The following is a 20,141-nucleotide window of genomic DNA, read 5'->3' as shown; positions in this document are numbered from 1 at the left end:
GTCCTGCTTAAACTTCCATGCTGGAAAAGATTTATCATCCAAGATGACCAGACATGGATATTAAAAGCAAAAGCTTGTGTCAGTTTTTTTTCTTTTCATATTAAGTATTCCAGGATTACTTTACTGTATGTTTTAGTAAGTCAGTGGTTAGATAGAGCCCACTGAGTTCTGCACAGGCAGATATATAAATGTGGTGCAATTGGTCTTGCTCATGAATTGAGGCTATCTATTTTTGGTATCTATCTATTAAGTCTGTATGAGTCTACTGTTGTTTAACAGTGTTGGAAGACTACTGATTCCTTTTGTGTTTGTTTGTAGTCCTGAAAATTATTTCATTGTAGGAATATGAACAATAATTTACAATATTTCTTTTTTGTCACACTTATTTATTCAATAAGAGAACATATAATTCATCACAGTATATAAGTAAGTAGTAGTTGAGGTAATATGTTGTAAGATACCCACGTACAGAAGTTTTCATCACAGTATATTGAGTTATTCCTAAGTATACCCAACATACCTGTAGAAATATGTTCCTGCGGTCATTTTTATGCTTGTAAAATTTGTTGTAGACAAACTACACAGATATGTACATTCTTGTTGCTGAAGTCATGTTGCTAACTGATTTCAATTCAAAGTGTCTTTTTGTATAATTACTTAGTATGTTGATATAAGTAATGACTGCTTTCTGCTTCATTTATCTGCAAAGACAACTGGGTTTTGGGTTGGTGCCCATTCCCCTAAAAGTGATTTCTTGTAAGGCTTTTCTTGAAGCTTCTTGCTATTTTCTGTCATGGATGCAGTCAGTGATTCTCTGTAAAGTGTAGTAAAATTATGTTGACAAATTTTGAAAAGTTGGCAATATTAAATTGTTAAGGATTCTTAAGACAAAAGTAAAATATTCCTAAGTGTAAATCAATCTATGCATAAAATCTTTATGTTAATTTTGCTGTAATTCAGCAGGGGAGGTTTAAAACTGAGTGATAATGTTGGTAGTTCAGGTGCTTTAGGGTTACTGAGCACACATTTCAAGGGAAAGAAAAGTTAACTGTAGAGTCTTCTAAAGCAATAGAAGTAGAATTCTCAGCAGAATAGTAGGATCATAGAATGGTCTGGGCTGGAAGGCTCCAGGTGTCATCGAGCTTCAACCTCCCTGCTACAGGCAGGTCCGCCAACCTTTGAATCTGGTTGTTCTGTAGATAGACCAGATTGCCCAGGGCCCAATCCAACCTGGGAATGGGGTATCCACAGCCTCTCTGGGCAATTTGTACCTTCGTGTTTCCTGGCTCTAGTCAGCTGAGTATATGTGGTTCCAGTAGAGCACCATGTTTGTACATGTGTAACTCAAGGGGTGTGGTGAAAATGTAAATTGTGTTACAGCCTCAGGACTTTTATGACATCCTTTTTGTCTAAAAGATGTGGAAGTAAATGATATTATGTATTGATCATTTTAAGTCTTTGGAGCCTCCAAAATTAACTCGAAGAATGAGAACTGCTCAAGATGAGCACTACAGTCAATGTCGGCACTAGTGGCATTTGTTTTGTTTACCAAGTGGGATTTTATTAAAAAGCATGCAGCAAAGGCAGTTCTGTTTACCAGCCAGTAGCAACTTGTATTTACAAATGTCTTTCTTTTCTCTTTCATGGTTAATATGGTATAGGTGTTTTTTCATTTGTGTTTCTGTTTGTTTGTTTGTTTTGTGTATGTGTATTTCTTCACTTATGTTCACCTTGGTTTTGGGGGATATCTGCCACTGGCGTGTATTTTGCCTGTATCTGCATATAACATGACTGTTGTTAAATATAGAGCTCACTGAAATGGAGGTAAATCATGCTGGGTTTTCTTCCAGTACTGACTATAATACTAAGACCAAGAATGGAACTCAGTACTGTCTTCAGATTAAAGTTGATTTGGAATTTATGTTTATTAAATAATCAGAAAAAGGAGGTTTACTGATCTACAGTATTCAATTTGCTTTATAGTTTACCACATTTTGAAGCTACCATTTGGGTTTCTTTTTTCAAAACAGTTTTGGAAGTCCCACTGATTTCACATGTAGGATAGAGAAAATAGCCAAAGGCAACCACACCTGCATGTGTGCCTGTGACCTGTCTCTCTGCAAATGATCTCTAGTTAACAAAGGATTAACAATTACTGTTCTTTTAAAGACTATTTGAAGTGTCTTAAGCCTTCTACAAATGGACTTAATTTACTCTACTTGTAATTCTGCTTTTTGTTACTGAGTTACATGGGGCTGCCTATGCGAACCTGCCCACAGCTGAAACAGTAAGTTAGAGTATATAAGAGCAATATATTCAACAGTGTTGAATGCCTTTGTTAATTTAGTAATAATGCACAAAAACATCTAAGAGGTGTGCTGCTTAAAACATGTGGGTAGTTATCTTTTACTTGGCCACTGTATGCCATTATTTTAAAGAATGTTATCTATCTCCATATGCAGGGGCACTTTACATAGGAGTAATTGATGAAGTAATTTTGGCTGGGCTGCATTAAAACAGTCCCTTTGGATCTCAAATTCAGGACATTGTTCTACTGACCTTCTAACTGAGGTCAGTCTGATTTCTGACACTGACCTCAGTCAAAGAAAGAGATTTGGCCTTTGGTAAATCAGTCCAGCTTCTACTGAGATAATCACATTTGGGATGGAAAGTCATCATATTCTTAGATGCAGTGAGCACTAATTTGGTGTATAGGAGTTCGGATTAAAATAGGAATACAGAGATCTTTAGAATGGAACAGACAAACCCCAGAGGCTAACAAAATGGCACAACTGCTAAAATTGCACTATTAGTTTAACTAAAAGGAATTTTGTTTTATATTCTTCTGAATGTCTGTACTGTAATATGTGATATTGCAAGGCCATTCATAAAAAGCTGTCACCAACCTAAAAATTATCAGTTAAAATGACTAGGAAGCAACATCTCTGTGACAAAATATATGCTAGAAGTATTGGCAAGAATGAGTCCACACGATTTTTCTGGAGCACTCAGCCTTCATCTACTCAGAATTTAAAATCAATTGAAGAAAGTAAGAGGCAAATGATATTGTGAAAAATGTTTTCTGATATCTATAATTTAAAATGAAATTCCACTTCTGTTGTACTAGTTCTTGTTTTATTAAATTTTAAACAATTCTTGGCAAAACTGTCAGCAATGAAATAACATTTCATGTTATTTCATGTCAGCCCTTTAACATTGATTTTCAGTGATAATCACATTTCAGAATCCTCAGATATTTTTTAAAAGATTTTACATGCTAAGAGATTTTTTAATTCCCAGGTTTTGCAAAATGGACCTATAGTCTATGATAGTCATTTCTTTCATCAAATTGTAGTATTTTCATATTTTTTTATTAGAGGTTTAAGCAGAATTTTTGATATCTTTCTCTTTTGCAGTCCCTTCCAAAGACAGAAAATGTATGTCTGCATCTATGAAGTGCACTTTGAAATCCATACCAATTAAGTGCCTTTTTTGAGCTACTTAGCTTTCTTCCCCTTTCTATTGATTTAAAAGCCAAGAGTGTTGAATATCCTCAGAAGAATTAGGCTGCATGTTTTAGTAACATTTCTGCCTATGTGCTCCCCTTTGCATTGCTTAGTCGATATCTTTTTCACTTCCCGTAGCAAGCCATTGCAGGCTGTTAACATTTGCCATGTTTACTTTAGAGACTGCAATAATTCAGAGTAGGACAAGATGTTTAATCTTTGTGCCACCCATAAAAGCTTGTAAAATTCTTTTAGCAACACTTTTTTTGGGAACCATTAGGCAAATGTCCTACTGAATGTGTAAGTATAGGTATTTTAAAGAATTCTATAGGTAAACCCATATAAAGAATGTGGCTTATGCACTTCAAGAAGCCAAAATGTAATATGAGGGAATAAAATAAGAGCTTTTCTAGCTGAGGTTTCACTGTAGGTCAACAGGCAAATTGTAGGGTGGCAAGGATGAAGGGAGTGTCATCAGTGAAGAAGTTGAGGATGGTAGTTACATAAATTTAGTTTCTCTTTTCATAGGTAATGCACAGAGTTCTTGTTCTCTTCAAAGGCTTTCCTGATAGGCTGTTCAGATATCTTTTTCCATTTGCCCAGTATCCCAGGATGTCTTCCTATCCTCCTTCCAGCTTCCACTGAATCTCTGGTTTTGTGTCAGGGCTTTCATGAGGTGAAATTTACTTGGCTGCTGCTAACCTGGATTAATGTATTATTTCCCTCTGCTTTTCATTAGCCCATTCTCCATGTTGTTGGTTTGAGTCTTAACGTAGCTCAGTTGAATGAATTTGAGCTAATGAGTATTCAGAAAAATATTTACATGGTAGACCACAGTTCAGTAACCCCAGAGAGCTTTGAGATGGCCCAGAACTGTGAGTGGGAGAGAGATGAACATTTAATCCAGATCAGCTCTCAGCTGAGGAGGACATAAACTGTCTGGTTTTGTCAGTCTCTATCATTCATTTCAATCCATCGGTGAACCAAAGAAACCTCTATTTTCTCTGGGTTAATCAGCATTTGTTCAGGCCTTCTTATGTGGTTCAGAGACTGTGCAACAAAGTCTTTTGTTCCAGTAGTTCTCTCTTATAAAGAGGGCTTAATTACTTCTCCCAGTTACCCAAAATGGCATTTATTTTTATAGAAGTCTGTGATTACCAATGGATCAAGTATAGTAATGCTGGCAGATACCAACATCCTTTCAGAATAAGAATGCTTAATAGACTGGCATATAGCATAGCTGAAACTGTAGGATTTGTAAAATTTGATTATAGGGTATTCAGTCTCCTATGTCCAGTGAAGTGTTTAATAGCTGGAAGATTAGTAGAATTCTGTTTGTTTTTGTCTGTTTTAAGCTTCGGTTTCAGAAAAAACTTTGTCAGGACTTCTGGAGTTTTACATATGTGGTGGAATAAAAGTGTTACTGTTACACTTCAAAAGCTAAATTTTTATTCAGCAGTAGTGTACCTCTAAGTGCTACATATTCATGGTTAATTTTAGAAGTATGTTTTAAATAATTATGTCTAAAAGGAATTTTGCTTTTGTTTTTCAATCTCAAAAATTCAAATGAGGCTATAGTCCTGAGGTCTTTATGCTTAGATGGAATATGTCATCAATCCTTCTCAAATGGCTGAAGAAGGCTTATGAACATCTCCTATTCCCGAGTTTCCTAAAACTGCTTTCATAGTTTGCCAGCAGTTAAAGAAATTGTTCAGACAACAGAGAATATTTTACACTTTCTTGCCTTTGAGAAAAGTCTTAACATGACTAGGATAACTAGAATCACTTGGATGTTATGATTAATCTGAATACAAGCAGTATTTAAGGTGTTTATGTTTTCTTATTAAATTCATTCATTTTCCCAAATGTCAGGATAAGAATTAGACAACTGTATCTTTGTAAGTAATGTTTTTAATAACAACTTCCTGATTATTATCCCTTACTGATAGTTCAGGCTGGCTGCAGGGAAGTTGCTGCAAGAAGCACAAGGGCTATCAAGGGGACTTCAGGAGTTAGTTGATGGAGCAGGAGTACAGGTGGTAGCAAGGAATACTGAGAAAACTGGGAAACCCATCTCATAAATGTAGGGCTGAGAGGCTGGTGTATTTATTTATTTAATACTGTGGTGTGGTTTACTCAGCATCTGGCCTTATGGTTGCTGATGGGTCTCTCCTGTCTCAAAGTGGGGAAATGGATCCTAGCCCAGGAATTCGCAGGGCTAGTTGAGAGGGCTTTAAACTAGATGTGAAGGGGGAAGGGAATAAAACTAGGCTTTTTGGAGTTGAGCCTTGGGGAATTATGACAGGATTGGAGGTGGGACAAACGACTCAGCTGAAGTGTATCTATACCACTGCCTGCAGCATGGGCAATGAACAGGAGGAGCTGGAAGCCATCTTGCAGCAGGCAAACTGACTTAGTTGCCGTTACCAAAACATGGTGAGATTTATCCCACGACTGGAGTGCTACAGAGGATGTCTAAACACTCTTCAGAAGGGATAAGCAATGGAGGAGAGGTGGTGGAGTGGCTCTCTATATGTTTCAGTATTGTTGAACTCAGAGATGGAAATGATAAGGTTGAGTCTCAGTGCATAAGGATCAGAGAGGTGGCCAACAAGGCTGACATTGTGGTGGGGGTCTGTTATAGATTGTCTAACCAAGACGAAGAGACAGACAAGGTATTGTATGAGCAGCTGGCAGAAGTTGTGCTATTAGCAGCCCTTGTTCTCGTGACGGACTTCAATTTCCCTGATACATACTGGAAATACAATAGAGTGTAGAAGAAGCTGTTTAGGAGGTTTCTAAAGTGTGTGGAAGATAACTGTAACTGTAGTAGAAGGGCTAAGGAGGATCTCTACCCTTTACTGGATGCAGCAGGGAATGTGACCACCAAGAGGAAGAAAAAGGCCGTCTTTCTCAGTTCCTTCCTTACATCTACCTTTGAAAGTCAGACCAGTTATCCCCTGGGTACCTTTGGAGGGATCTGCGCAGGCTGGATTGCTGGTCTGAGGCCAATTTGGGTGAAGATCAACAAGACAAAATGCCAGGTGCTGCTCTTAGTGATAGGTGGACTAGATGATCTTGGAGGTCTTTTCCAACCTTGCTGATTCTATAATTCTCTCTTTTAATAACATAGACATTTTGCACAATTTGTATGCATTGCAGCTATCTGCAAGTATACACATTAGACCTGCAATGAAAAATAAAATCCATATTCATAACTGCAGTTCTGCTTGTTTATCAGCAAAACTGGAAATAAGCAAAAGCCAGGATTTGATGGAACAAAAACGAGCATTATGGAACTATCATTATTTTGAAGTACTTACCTCAGACTCATGTTACAATATTACCAAGAGGCAAGAAAAGCATGATAGCACTATTTCTATCATAAATTAGTAACAAGCCTGCAGCTGTGTAACTCATTAAAAACTGTATCATTTAGGGATGTTTTGAAAACACAGAGGTCCATTAAAAAGACTGGCAGTGTACAGTTGTCAAACAGACATGCAATTATTGTCATAATATTGCCATCAATTGGATGGGAGAAATTACATGATGAACTGAGAAGCTGCTTTATATCCTTCTGAGATTTCCGAGCACAATTTTCCCTTTGTTCAGACCAGCCATCATCCATCTTTGAATCTTCAAGTGTGAGGACTCAGTATTTGCTGTAAAACTCCATGAGTTCCATATAACTTTTTCACTCCTGTTTCTGAGGGAGAAAGTATTTCATTCCCACTTTCTTCACAGAAATCTATAGCCATTTATGCTACCCTGTCCAGTCATGGAGGTTACTTTTGGTTGTCAGATAAAAAACTGAGAACATCTTTCCCTGACATCCATACAATTCTCCAGAGATATTATTGGCTTTCCATGCTGAATTCGATGGGGATAATCGAAGATGGGAATATTGCGTTTCTCCTCTATGAGAATGGGGAAATACCCCCATTCTGACACCCCAAAACTCAGCTCTCATATGGCTAGAATGCAAGTTATCCATGTGATAAGCTCTGAATTCACATGATTATTTCTAGAAGTCTTTAACATACACACTTGTTATCTCTGCCCAGGCATTTGACAACAGCTACCTGAGCTATTGCTCACCCTCCTGTTGTTTGTGTACCTGCCTCACAGGAAGCTGAGGCATGCTTCATGCATTTTCCTCTTTCTTTGTTTCTTATTGGTATAAACTGCCCCAAGGAAAGCAAAACACACACTGGTGCTCAACTGACATCTACCTCCTGCTCAGCAGTGTTAAGAAGCTGCTTCTAAGAGATGAGGCTGGGATGGTTCAAGAGGGTAATGGGGCAGGGAGATAATCACTGACCTGGTAGCTGTGGAAGGCATTAGGAAACTTAAGGAAAAGTGGAAACATTGCTATTAGAACCTTAAGCCACCTGCCTCTTCTTTCCATTATGCCCCCCTATGCTTTCCTGCTCATTCTCAGTGTACAGGACTTCTATGTGTGACCCCAATATTCTTCTCCAGGTTTCAACCTTCTGCATTGCTCAGGCTCAGCAAACACTAGATCCATTCTTCTCACCTGCCCACAGTGCAGCTGTCATTTTATCAGCTGCTCTTAGTAGCCAATAAAACTATGAAGAGTATAAGATAAGGGCAAAGCCAGACACTGCTGTATTGGAAGAAAAGAGAGTTAAGACCTAAAGGGGTATTTTTTGTTCTTATTGCAACTGGAAGGAAACATTTGCTCCTGGTAATAAATACAACTCTCATACAGTTATTCTTTCTCAATCAATTCACATTCACCAGCAGGAGGTGAAATTAGTTTTTATTTTAGTAGATCTGATTTCTCTTTCCTCAGACAAAACAGATATTTACCTTGTTTGCTCATGTACCTCTTCCTGACTGTGGTTAAACATTTGTTCATACAGAAATGGAAAAAGAATCATGGTCTTGTGTCAGTAAATGGCATTTCCTGTAGCCTTTTTTTTTTTTTTTTTTTTTTTTTTTTTCTGGAAAGGAAAGAAAGGAAGTTTTATACTTCACATCACTGAAAGAAATTCTGCCTTTCACCAGGTAGGACTGACTATGTAAGACAAGAAGACAGAACAAGGATATGCAATCTAATTTAATTTTATGGTAGCTATTGGTATTGTTTTCTCTGTATCACATGAATACATAGCTGGCTGACAAACTGGAGAAAAACAGTATGATGTCTACAAATCAAGCACTTCTTGTTTCATGACAATTTTTCTTTGATAGCTACGATATTTCTTCACATATTTTCAGACGTTTATGTGTGGAGTTGCTATTATACAGTTACTTCTTATACATTTTTGCTTAGAAGAAGTTGTTTGCAGTATGTAATTTTATGAGAATTATCAATCTGATGTTCAAATACCATTTGTAGACTTTGTGGCCTCCTTAATGACAGCAATTTGTAGTGTTGATACTGCAGAAGATTTCCACAAAATGGTCACAAGAAGCTCCTTTTCAGTTTAAATCTTTTGCCACTTCTTTGTATAAAATTTGGATAAGCTCTCAATAGCAGAGTCACTAGCATTCAGCTCCTGTCCTTATTCTTGCTTTGTCTTTTTGTGAGGTGCTTTTGAGAACTGGGAACTGAGAGGAAGACGAGGAATCCTTTTTATTAAGAACTTTTCATTTCAGTAGTTCACTCATTCAACACTGTGCTACTAATAGGCTTTTTGTTTGTTTTTACTAGCATTTTTATTTTCTAAAGCAATCAACTTAATAACATGGTGATGTCTTGTCTTACTAGTTTTGCTTCTGCAGTTTTGGAGTATCAGAGTTCACAAATGAAAGATATAACAAAAATACACTAAGTCACCAACTGTGACCCTATCTTCAAATAGAAATAGACTGTGTGGACTTCTTGTGTTTTTGATTAATGAAAACAAAGGATGAAGGAATGTTTTCATGGTTTTGAGGGTCCTTTGAATTTTGAGACGAGTCTTCCCATTGGTAAAGCCAAGTGTCTAGGGATTACCCCAGAGAAGAAGAGTGCCAGTTGACACTAATGTGATGCCTTAGGTGGGTGCACATTTTAACAGATCCAGCAAAAATAGGCAGGAGAAGAGCAGAAAATATATTGATGACAGAGAGACTGAAACCCTTTCAGGAAGAATCAGGAATGCAACCTCACATCATGCTTGATTGTCCTGGGTAGGTTTCAATAGTTGTGTCTCTGTCCAGCAGCACTAATTGCTGTGTAAATCAGACATCCACAACATGCCTGCTCCTCCTAGCCTTATTTTATGTTGTTATGGTAAAGATCTGGGATTTTAGATTTTTGGGATAAGACATCATCTGGACTTGTGTGTTAAATATTGTCCACATTGTCAGCTCCTGCATGATTCATGAGTCATGCGCTTGTTAAGAAACAGAATGGAGATGTAAAATAAGAATTTACTGAAGTTGCCTGCAGGGCTCGCTTTGATGATTTGTTTGTGCATTTTCTGCAACACCTTTTTATAACAGTTTTAAAATTTGACTGAAGCTGGCACCGATCTCTATCTGACTGCTGTTCCAACTGCAAAGCTTTTGTTTTTCTTCCAGCAACATACTTGTGAGATAAATTAAAACTCTGTTGTGTTAGCTTCGTAAAGCCTAAGCTGTTCTTGTCATGCGATTTTCAAGAGGAAGAAGAGCTTCAGTCCAGTTGATGTCATTGAACAATTGTTTTCCCAAAAGTCCAGCCAGATACCAAAGTTCCTCTGTAAACCAGGTCCCTAAATAACTGTTCCTTTCTTTAGACATTATCTACATGTTTGCTATTCAGAACATTCTTTCATCATCCTCTAAATTTTGTGCCAATGTAATGTCAAAAATATTGGGCCAAGAAAATCCAGGGTTATACTTCCAACATTGCTTCTAAATGAGCTATAGAAACTGGCTATTCCCAAAAAATCAATGAATGGTTCTGATGTCTTCTTTAAAGTCTTCTCTTAAAAAGTGTTTTCCTCCTCTTCTCTAAGCACCACCAATATTCATTTTATAAGTGTATTTTTTTTTTTAATTTTTTTTTTTTCCCCAGTAAATTTTACCACTTTCAGGCATGGAGAAATGAGAATATTTCTGCTGGCCCTGTGCTTCTTAGAAGCTTTTCTGTATCTTTAGCATCAGTATACAGCTATCTTTTTTATTCACATGTTGCTATAATTTAGTGAATATTTTATAAGTAATGCAGGAGATCTAGCACAGCACTCCTGTAAAAAAATCTAATATTATGATAAAATGTCGTTAACTGTCCGTGTTCTTACTGGAAAATGTCAGTTTGTCTTTTCTGTTGTGTCTGGCATGCTCCAATGGATAGATAGTATTTACTTGTGGGTTATTTTTTCTAACTAAAGCATTTTCACAGTTTAAGTAAAATGAGAGAGGTACTATATATGACACATAACATGTTATTACTCTGCCCTCTCATATTTATTTTTTTTTACAGTCTATTCTTGCCCCCCTCCTTTTTTTTTTTTTTTTTTTTTTCATTTTTATCACTTACTGTAAATGTGCTGATGATCTTTTCTCCTGGATACAAACATTGTGAATGTTAGATTTTGATGTTATTTTAAGTTTAATTCTGTGTACCTAAGCTCAGAGATGAAGAAGAAAAAAAAAAAAAAAAAAAAAAGTTGTTGAAGTTAAAACACATTGCTTTTTTGCTTTTCCTTATCTGGCATTTTAAATAATGTGATTTCTACTGTAAAACAAAATTTACAGTGTCAGTACAGGTTTACTACTGAGATGCAAAGCCATGCTTATTTGTAGTAGCCCTGCAAGTGCTAGTGATGATTTGTTTCTCATACTAGTGAAGAGACATATTTCATTTAAATTCTCATTTTTTGACTTGCTCTTACTGTGCAGTGTAGTTTGAAATGGTACATCATTGTCATGTTCTGCTAGAAATCACAGAATCACAGAATCACACAGAATCACAGAATTACCCGGGTTGGGAGGGACCTCAAGGATCATGTAGTTCCAACCCCCCTGCCTAGCAGGGCCACCAAACATACACCTTTACTAGATCAGGTTGCCCAGGGCCCCGTCCAACCTGGCCTTGAACACCTCCAAGGACGGGGCATCCACAACCTCACTGGGCAGCCTGTTCCAGGACCTAACCACCCTTCTAGTAAAGAACTTTCCCCTAACATCCAACCTAAATCTTCCCTCCTTCAACTTAAAACCATTTCCCCTAGTCCTGCTATTATCAGCCCTTTCGAAGAGTTTACTCCCTTCCTGGGAGTAAGTTCCCTTCAGGTACTGAAAGGCTGCAATGTGGTCACCCCGCAACCTTCTCTTCTGCAGGCTGAACAAACCCAACTCCCTCAGCCTGTCCTCATAGGGGAGGTGCTCCAGCCCCCTGATCATCTTTGTGGCCCTCCTCTGGACCCTTTCCAAAATCTCCATATCTTTTTTGTACTGAGGGCTCCACACCTGGACACAGTACTCCAGATGGGGCCTCACAAGAGCAGAGTAGAGAGGGACGATCACCTCCCTATCCCTGCTGACCACCCCTCTCCTGATGGAGCCCAGGATCCCATTTGCTTTCCGGGCTGCCAGAGCGCACTGCTGGCTCATGTTAAGTTTCTCATCTATCAGGACCCCTAGGTCTTTTTCTGCCGAGCTGCTCTCAAGGACAACTCCTCCCAGCCTGTACAGGTGCCTGGGGTTCTTCCGGCCCAAGTGCAAAACCTTGCACTTTGCCGTGTTGAACCTCATTAGGTTCACCTGAGCCCAGCTTTCCAGCCTGTCAAGGTCCCTCTGAATGGCATCCGTTCCCTCCACCGTATCGACTGCACCACTCAGCTTGGTGTCATCAGCAAACTTGCTGAGGGTGCACTCCATTCCCTCATCGATGTCATTAATAAAGATGTTAAAGAGCACCGGTCCCAAGACAGACCCTTGAGGGACACCGCTCGTTACCGGCCTCCACCTGGACATAGAGCCATTGACCACCACCCTCTGTCTGCGGCCTTTCAACCAATTGCTTATCCATCTAGTTGTCCACCCATCAAATCCACCTCCCTCCAATTTGGAGATGAGGATGTGATGGGGGACCATGTCAAAGGCCTTGCTCAGGTCCAGGTAAATGACATCAGTCGCCTTCCCTTCATCCACCAACGCCGTCACTCCATCATAGAAGGCCACAAGATTAGTTAAGCATGACCTTCCCCTGGTGAAGCCATGCTGGCTGTCTCGGATCACATGCTCGTTCTTTATGTGATCAAGCATGTTGTCCAGGAGGATCTGTTCCATAATCTTCCCAGGCACAGAGGTGAGACTCACCGGCCTGTATTTCCCCGGGTCCTCCCTGCTCCCCTTCTTGTAAATGGGAGTGACGTGACCCTTCCTCCAATCATCCGGGACCTCACCTGACAGCCACGACTTCTCAAATATGATGGAGAGCGTCTCAGCAACCACCTCAGCCAGCTCCTTCAGGACCCTGGGATGCACGCCATCTGGCCCCATAGACTTATACTCATTCAGTCTAAGGAGGCACTCTCGGACTTGCTCTACCCTTACAGTGGGGAGGGATTTACCTCCTTGGTCCCCACATAGAGGTATGGGGGTGCAAGACTTAGGGACGTGAAAAAGACTAGAATCCTGGCCACCAGTGAAGACTTAGAAAAGGCTTTTCATCTTTATTCTGGACCTAATTTTGTCTTCAATACATAGGGGGTTCTGTTGATTCTTCTGGGAAGATGACCATACTAACATTGCCATGATGCAATAATAATAGCCTTTCTTCATCAGAGTTCTTATTAAAATCAAAGGAAATGTATACATTAGATGTAATAACATGGTCTTCCATATTCTGTAGATAAATAATTTGGGGGGGAACATCACAGTCAATGATACAGGTTCGTCTTCTCTTTATTGACAAAGCATAAGTTTCCAGCACAACATTCTGTGAAGGAATAATAGTGCTCAGACCCGAGGCTCATAAGATTGAAGCTCAGACTTCAGGAACCCCTCTTTCTTGTGCTTTGCTTGCACAAGTCGTGTGGTATGGGGGCTGTAGGGTCAGGTAATTCTCAGTGAACTTAACAGCTAGCACATTTTTCAAAATCACTTACTCTCCAAAGTTGTGATAGGATTAAGCATCGGGTAAATTTAAACAGCAGAGCTCTGTGGTGCTGAGCAGAGAATATACCTTGTTTTAGAATATTGAGATTAGACAAAAATACAAGCACTAACTTCCCAAACTGTGGCTTGTGACACATCTGTCTCTTATGCTCATAGCATCCATCAAATCTTGCAGCCAGTGACTGACTTGAGTAATTATCTTGTCCACTGCTGTCCTAATTATTTTAAGAGACATTTTCAGGACACAAAAGATGTAAAATGTTTTTAATCATGAGAGCAAATACTTTCAACAATAAGTATTTAAGATTTTGTGTCTTTTATATATAATGTATTGAATTGTACTAAGTGTTTTGCAGAGATGCTGATTACTAATGTACACAAATTTGTCTCTGTCATTACTACTTGTGCCAGAAATCTTTGACTCTTCCACTCTATTTGTTCTTCCTTCTATAGAGACCCCCCCCTCACCCCCCTCCCCGGCCATGTTTGTGAATAGTAAAGTTAGCATAAAGATAAAACTGGATTGTTTTTTTAACAGTCTTTTACAGTGTTAATATGATAAAAGCAGATGGGAAGTTATCTAGATTTTGCTTTTGAGGAAGAAAAGAAAAAAAACTGCTGAATTACATATTATGTCCCATGACTAGAATTCCTGCTGGGGTCTGTTCCCACACAACAATGCATTTTTCTGTTAAGATTACTGGGCTGCTTCTAGAGTCAGTGTTGGCAGTTTAGACTCAGCAATTTATCTGAGTACTCAGTACAGAGGTGCATTTAACACAATAAGATCTAACAGTTGAGATTTAGTCAAATACATAACTTTGATGATGACAGATTTACACATTACCTTTTGGAGAAAAAAAAAGGTTAACTGCATCAGACTTTTGACTTCTCTCAAGAGTGATCTTATTTAGACGTGCTAGAAAAGGAAATCAAAGCACTGAGTAGATCATATAGATGATTAAACATTGTTATGGTAGGTAAGAGGTTTTTTTTATCTTGAGTGATAAAGTTATCTTGAATATTAAAGTGGGATTTAATAATGGCTTATACTGTAAGGATTTATGATCTACCTCGTTCCTTTCTCTTTTGGTTTCCGTACTCATTTTTCTCTTCCATTTTCTTCTCACGTACCCATTATTGGATGGAATTATTGGGACCTTACTCTTCACATCTTTTACAGATCTTGGTCAGGGAAAAATAATGCTTTGGATCTATATAAGGTTGGAAGAGTAGCACTGTTGGGATTGTTCAGGTTTTATAGTTGGAAAGATTATCATGGTGGAAAAGAAACAATCAAGCAAGAAATGTTTACCTGTATCCAAGGATCTAGGCTTATAGTGAAAAACTCCAAAAAGAGATCCTTCCTCAGTGATAGTCAGCCCTTCAGTGGGGTCTAGGAGCCTGGCATGAGTTTAATAAGTTCCTTGATGGTATATGCCTGACTTACTTTTGGTACTGAATAGGCCTGCATGAGCCCATTTGTGGTATCAGTATAGGTCAGGGCATATCTCCCCCCTTCAGACTGAGGGAGCGGCCCATTGTAATCAACCTGCCATCATTGGAGAGGAGTGTGTCTACTGGCAAGATGGGCTGTTGTTTCAGGCAACAATCTTGGTCTCATCAAGCATCGCAGTCCTGGCATGCCTGGGTGATGTCAGACAGTTGTGTGGGCAGACCCCATGCTTTAGCAGCTGTCTTTTGTCCAGCATGCCTTAGATTCTGATGTAACCAACGGGTGACGTTCTCAGATGGTGAATCCTCTATCTGTCAAACTTGGTCCAGTGTGTCAGCTTCATCATTTCCCAGTGACTGTAGGGGTTGGTGACCAAAAATGCAATCTGTTTTTTACCTTGAGAGAGATGATTAATTTCCTATGTCCTTTTATGTTTATTTTCCAAGCTTGATAAAGCACATGTTCTCAAGGAGTGTTACTTACATATAAAGATTACTATTCAAATACTCCACATGGATTTATATCTATCTCGAAATCATGTGTGGTGCTAATTTCATTTGAAATGTCATTTTGATTTATAAATGTAAATTGAGTGCTTCCCAGAGTGCTTCTTTACAGTGCTAAATAAAACGAGGCTTAAAAATCAACATTTATCATCATACTTCTAATAAACTCCATGTTTTTAAAGAATCTTCATGCTGGCATTTTATATACATAACATATTTTGCATAGGTGACTGAAGATTACTGAAAATTATATTTTTGTAATGATTGTGTTTGCAGATGACCTTTTGGAAATAGATTTAGCACAATAAATATTTTGAAACCTTAATGTAGTGATTAGTGACTACTACCAGCAGGAAAACAACAAATTGTGGTTTTTGGTTCCATTGCTCATCCTTGACAGAGCAAGTCTTCATAAAACCACATCAGAATTTTCAATGGCATAATCTAGCTACTCTCTTATCCTGAGAACTAGATGCAAACATATGGAAAAAGGAGATGTTGGCTTTCACATATTTCAAGGCCAAACCAGCCCAGTCATTTTGTGCATCTACCAAGGAAAGCACTCGTTGTTGGCATTGAGAATGACAACAGAAAGAAAGCATTAATTTACTTGAGTGGCATTAGACTACAGGACTCCCACAGTGCTCACCAGTTATTCGCTTGGCGCAGCTGCCTTCTCAGCTGGGGGCTTTGAATCAGTATTGGGGAACTGATAAAGATGACCATAATGTATTTGTTATTGACAGCAATTTTCTTCATAATGGTAGAAAGGTACTGTACGGATAATACATCCATCTTCTGTTTTCCACTTGAGTAGTTCTTATTTTTCCCTATCAGAGCATGAATTCAATCAACTGAAGGTGTTTTGATGATGTAAGAGGTCTGATCTTTGGATAGCATTACAAAAGACAATAAAAGGGTAGAATTACTCTTCACAAATCAGGTGTGCTTTATTTTTACTCAAATGTGTTTCCTTCTTCCTTACCATCTTCAATATATTTGAAGTTATGCTTGGTCAAATTCTGCTCAGATGCTAGATGCAGGACAAGAGAGAAAAGTATCCTTGAAACTCACATTTATCTAGCACTGTGTAGAAATTGTTTGGGCACGGTAAATCTCTTGCCACTATAAACATTTACTATGTAGCCTGAGAGATCAAACAGGGACATGAGAGATGGAATCTGTCTCCATAAATATTAGGTATTTACAGATAAGCTGTATCCTTCTGAAGTAGTTACCCATATTGTTGGCAGTAAGTGGGGGAAAAAAAGTCCTTCCAAGAGTTTTTATCTTTCATCTGATTTTCAGAAATCTACCTTCAGATGAAATGAGTTGTGCACAATAAGCTTCCCTTTCCTGACACTGACTTTAATAACAGGGGAGTTAGTGGCTAGCTCATAATAAATCTCTAGATTAGAGGACACAAATCCTACCTCAGGGTCTGTTACCTGGAGATTCATTGTAGACGGATTAATTTTTTATAATCTAAATTTCTACTCTTTGAATGAATAAGGTGTGATGCGGATAGTTGAAAACTTTGGAAATACAACAGCAAGTGTTCCATAATACCACTCACAGGCATTAGTTCTCTGCAAGTTAATGAGAGATGGGGAACTTCTAAATAAATCCCCAACTTGGCAATTAAATTTGTTAACAAAATGTTTCAGGTCAGGCCAAGACATTCCAGTAGTTTGGAAAGAGCTTCTAGCTTTCCTTCAGTGTCTTTAAGCATAGGATGACAATGAGTTTGGTAGTATGGATCTGTTGGATGTGGTCACAGGTTTTGAGAGGATGTGTATGTATGATTTTTAAGTAAACATACTTTAAAAATAATTTATATTGAAGTTTTCTTCCTAGATGTATCACCTGAAAATATGCGTAAGTATTATCTACCTGTTTTTGTAGTTGTTGATGTTTGGTTGTTTGTTTGGTTTGTTTTGTTTTTTTTTTTCTTTTCTTTTCAACTTACATTAGTTATGTTACTGTGCAGCCAGTGCAGTGTGGTGTGCTGTCTAGATGAGATTTTTGGTGGATATCTGCCAAATATTTTTGGAAGAAACTGTCAAATCACACAGCCTACTGTAACTGGAATCTACTTAATGTGCAACTGAGGGGATTAGATTTTGCATAATATAAACAGCAAAAATACTTACTTAACATTTCTTTTAGATACCATTAAAGCATCTCAGTAATGCTTACTTTTTCCTGAAAAGCAATGGCGGGAGCAATTCTTACAATCTATACTTGACATAGTCTTGCAATGTTTAGTGCTATGTGTACTTCCCTTAGTGCCAACTGTGGAAGCTATCTAACGCTCCTGCTAGGAATGTTCTCCATGCCTTTCTATTCCTAATAGTGTAAGGAATGAAAAGCATAAACAATGTTTATCAGCAAGATGGGAGAAGGGCATTAATCTGAGTCTCAGGAGACTCTGTTTAACATCTTTGCTCCAGTATTTACTTCTTGTTTGTTTCTGGATTTTTTTCTTTTTCCTTTTTTGGGGGTTGAGGTTCACTCAGTATGCTTGTTTTGGTAAATCCTGAAAAAAACAGAGAAGAGTTTGGCCCAACTTTCACCTGGAGTTTTGGTTTCGTAACAAAATCATCAGACATATTTCAATCCAAACCTCAGCCAGCGTTCCACCCTTCACTGATACAATGTACTAGTACAACACAAATGGCTATTAACATTGCTACAAATTGCCCAAACCCAAATATATCAACAATCCCATAAGGCTGGTTGTTTTATACTAAGCATACTCAGGGGAAAAAAAAAAAAAAAAAAAAAAAAAAAAAAAAAAAGCAAGAAACTTTCCATCCTTTTGTGGATGGAAATGCAAACGATTATGGTTTGCATGTCAGTATTTTCACTGCAATTTATTTTTCAGGAGGGCTCAGACATGTCATTTGTTCTGTGCCTCAGTTTTCCTTAAGCCTTTTTGATCACAGTGTGCAGAGTCCTTCTCTTCCAGCCTGATGCAGGCAGACGAGACATGAAGAAGCACCTTGCTGTGTAAAGGAGCTGGGATTAAATGCACTGTGATGAGCCTGCAATGAGCATTATAAGAAGGCTGAGAAACAGGAGGAGAGAAATCATGACTGCGTCAAGGCTATAAAGTCATGGTGGGTACAGGCATACCAGGTATGGTAAAGCAGTTCCACAGAATTTCTTCCTGAGGGCAATAGTAGAGAAACAACACAGTAACTGCATCTCTACTAGTTGATGGCCAATAATTTTGTCAGATGTTTGTTTTCATCAGTTACCTGTGAATAGATTGCTTCATTATAAAGAAATTAAGTGTAAATCTGCACTGTTATAACACAAAAAGATTCTAAGTACAATGTATGGCAGGATTTTTGTGTGCAGCCATTTCACAGGCTCTGCTGATGCTCTCTTGACCTACAGTGAGCCCTGGGTGCCCACTGTTCCCTGGGCTTGGCTGCAGCCAACCTGCAAGTCTTGGAGAATCAAGGGATTAGGGGTTGTAACTGTGAGAGCTAGGAGCTGCTATGTGATCTGCATCCAAATGACTCCAAATACTCGTGTCAGGACTGAATCCTCCCAGCGGGGCCTGAGGAGAATATAAAGCATGTTCAGATTTGTCGCATTTATGAGGGAAGCATGAGGAAAAGGTGACATTTCACTTTAAATCAGGAGCAAGGGCTTGGGGAGAAAGCCTTGTGAAGTAATACAGAAAGGGTCACGCAAGAGAGCTCCAGCACCTGCTGGGATCAGGAGAGCATCACAACAGCTCACGCTATCAGCAGGAGGCAGCTCCTCAGCCCCCTTAGGGCTGGGGGAGCAAACCCCACGGCTGTGCTAGCTGGGAGCAGAGGCCTCCCTTCTTCTCCAGTAGTGGCTGCAAATCAGTTGGGCTGTGAGGAAGGAGCCCTGCTCGCTCCCAGCCTGCTTCTCTGCAGTGTCTTCATGGGTTTGCAGGGCTGAGCTGCACAGATGCTGTTTATTGTGCAAAACACAGAAGGGCATTCGTACATAAGTACAGTGATAGATTTTTGTGTATGCATTCGTATGTGTGTGTGTAATATTTTAAGCTGTCTGGCACATTAGTTTAGCCACCTGTTCTAGCCTCTTTCTGCTGCACAAATTAGATGGTCTCAAGGGAGCCTGTGCAGCTGATTGGGTCTGCCTCGTTACTAAGGCAACCTTCTTCCTTGCTGCTGTATGCTTTATAGCTCAGATCCAGTAGGCAAAAAACGGAAGGAAAAAAAATTGCTTCAGACCCTGGGGATACCAGTACTTAATAGATGCTCTTAGCAGACTTATTTATTCAGACAAGAATACAGTTTCTAAATGTGGAAGAGTGTTGAAGCAAGCAAAGTCAAACATAACAGTACTATATGAAGGAGATTACAAAGACTGAATTAAAGACTTGTGCAAACACTGTATGAATCTGAAATTAGCAGTGCTGCGTGTAGTTGATGTAAAGGTATCATGATGATGTATATCAGCTGTTGTCGCTTTGAAGGTCATCTCTGATTATGAGCAGCAACAAAAACTCTTTATGGCAAGACGTGCCACAAACACAGGGAGGAGTTCTTACAAGGAGTTCTTATTTCAGATTGCCTAAAGCCCAAATAATTTTTTATG

Source organism: Coturnix japonica, chromosome 2 (genome assembly GCF_054131305.1).
Source record: "Coturnix japonica strain WE chromosome 2, WE-NBRP24, whole genome shotgun sequence".
In the NCBI taxonomy this organism is placed as follows: Eukaryota; Metazoa; Chordata; class Aves; order Galliformes; family Phasianidae; genus Coturnix; species Coturnix japonica.
Note: the sequence above shows the minus strand (reverse complement) of the source record.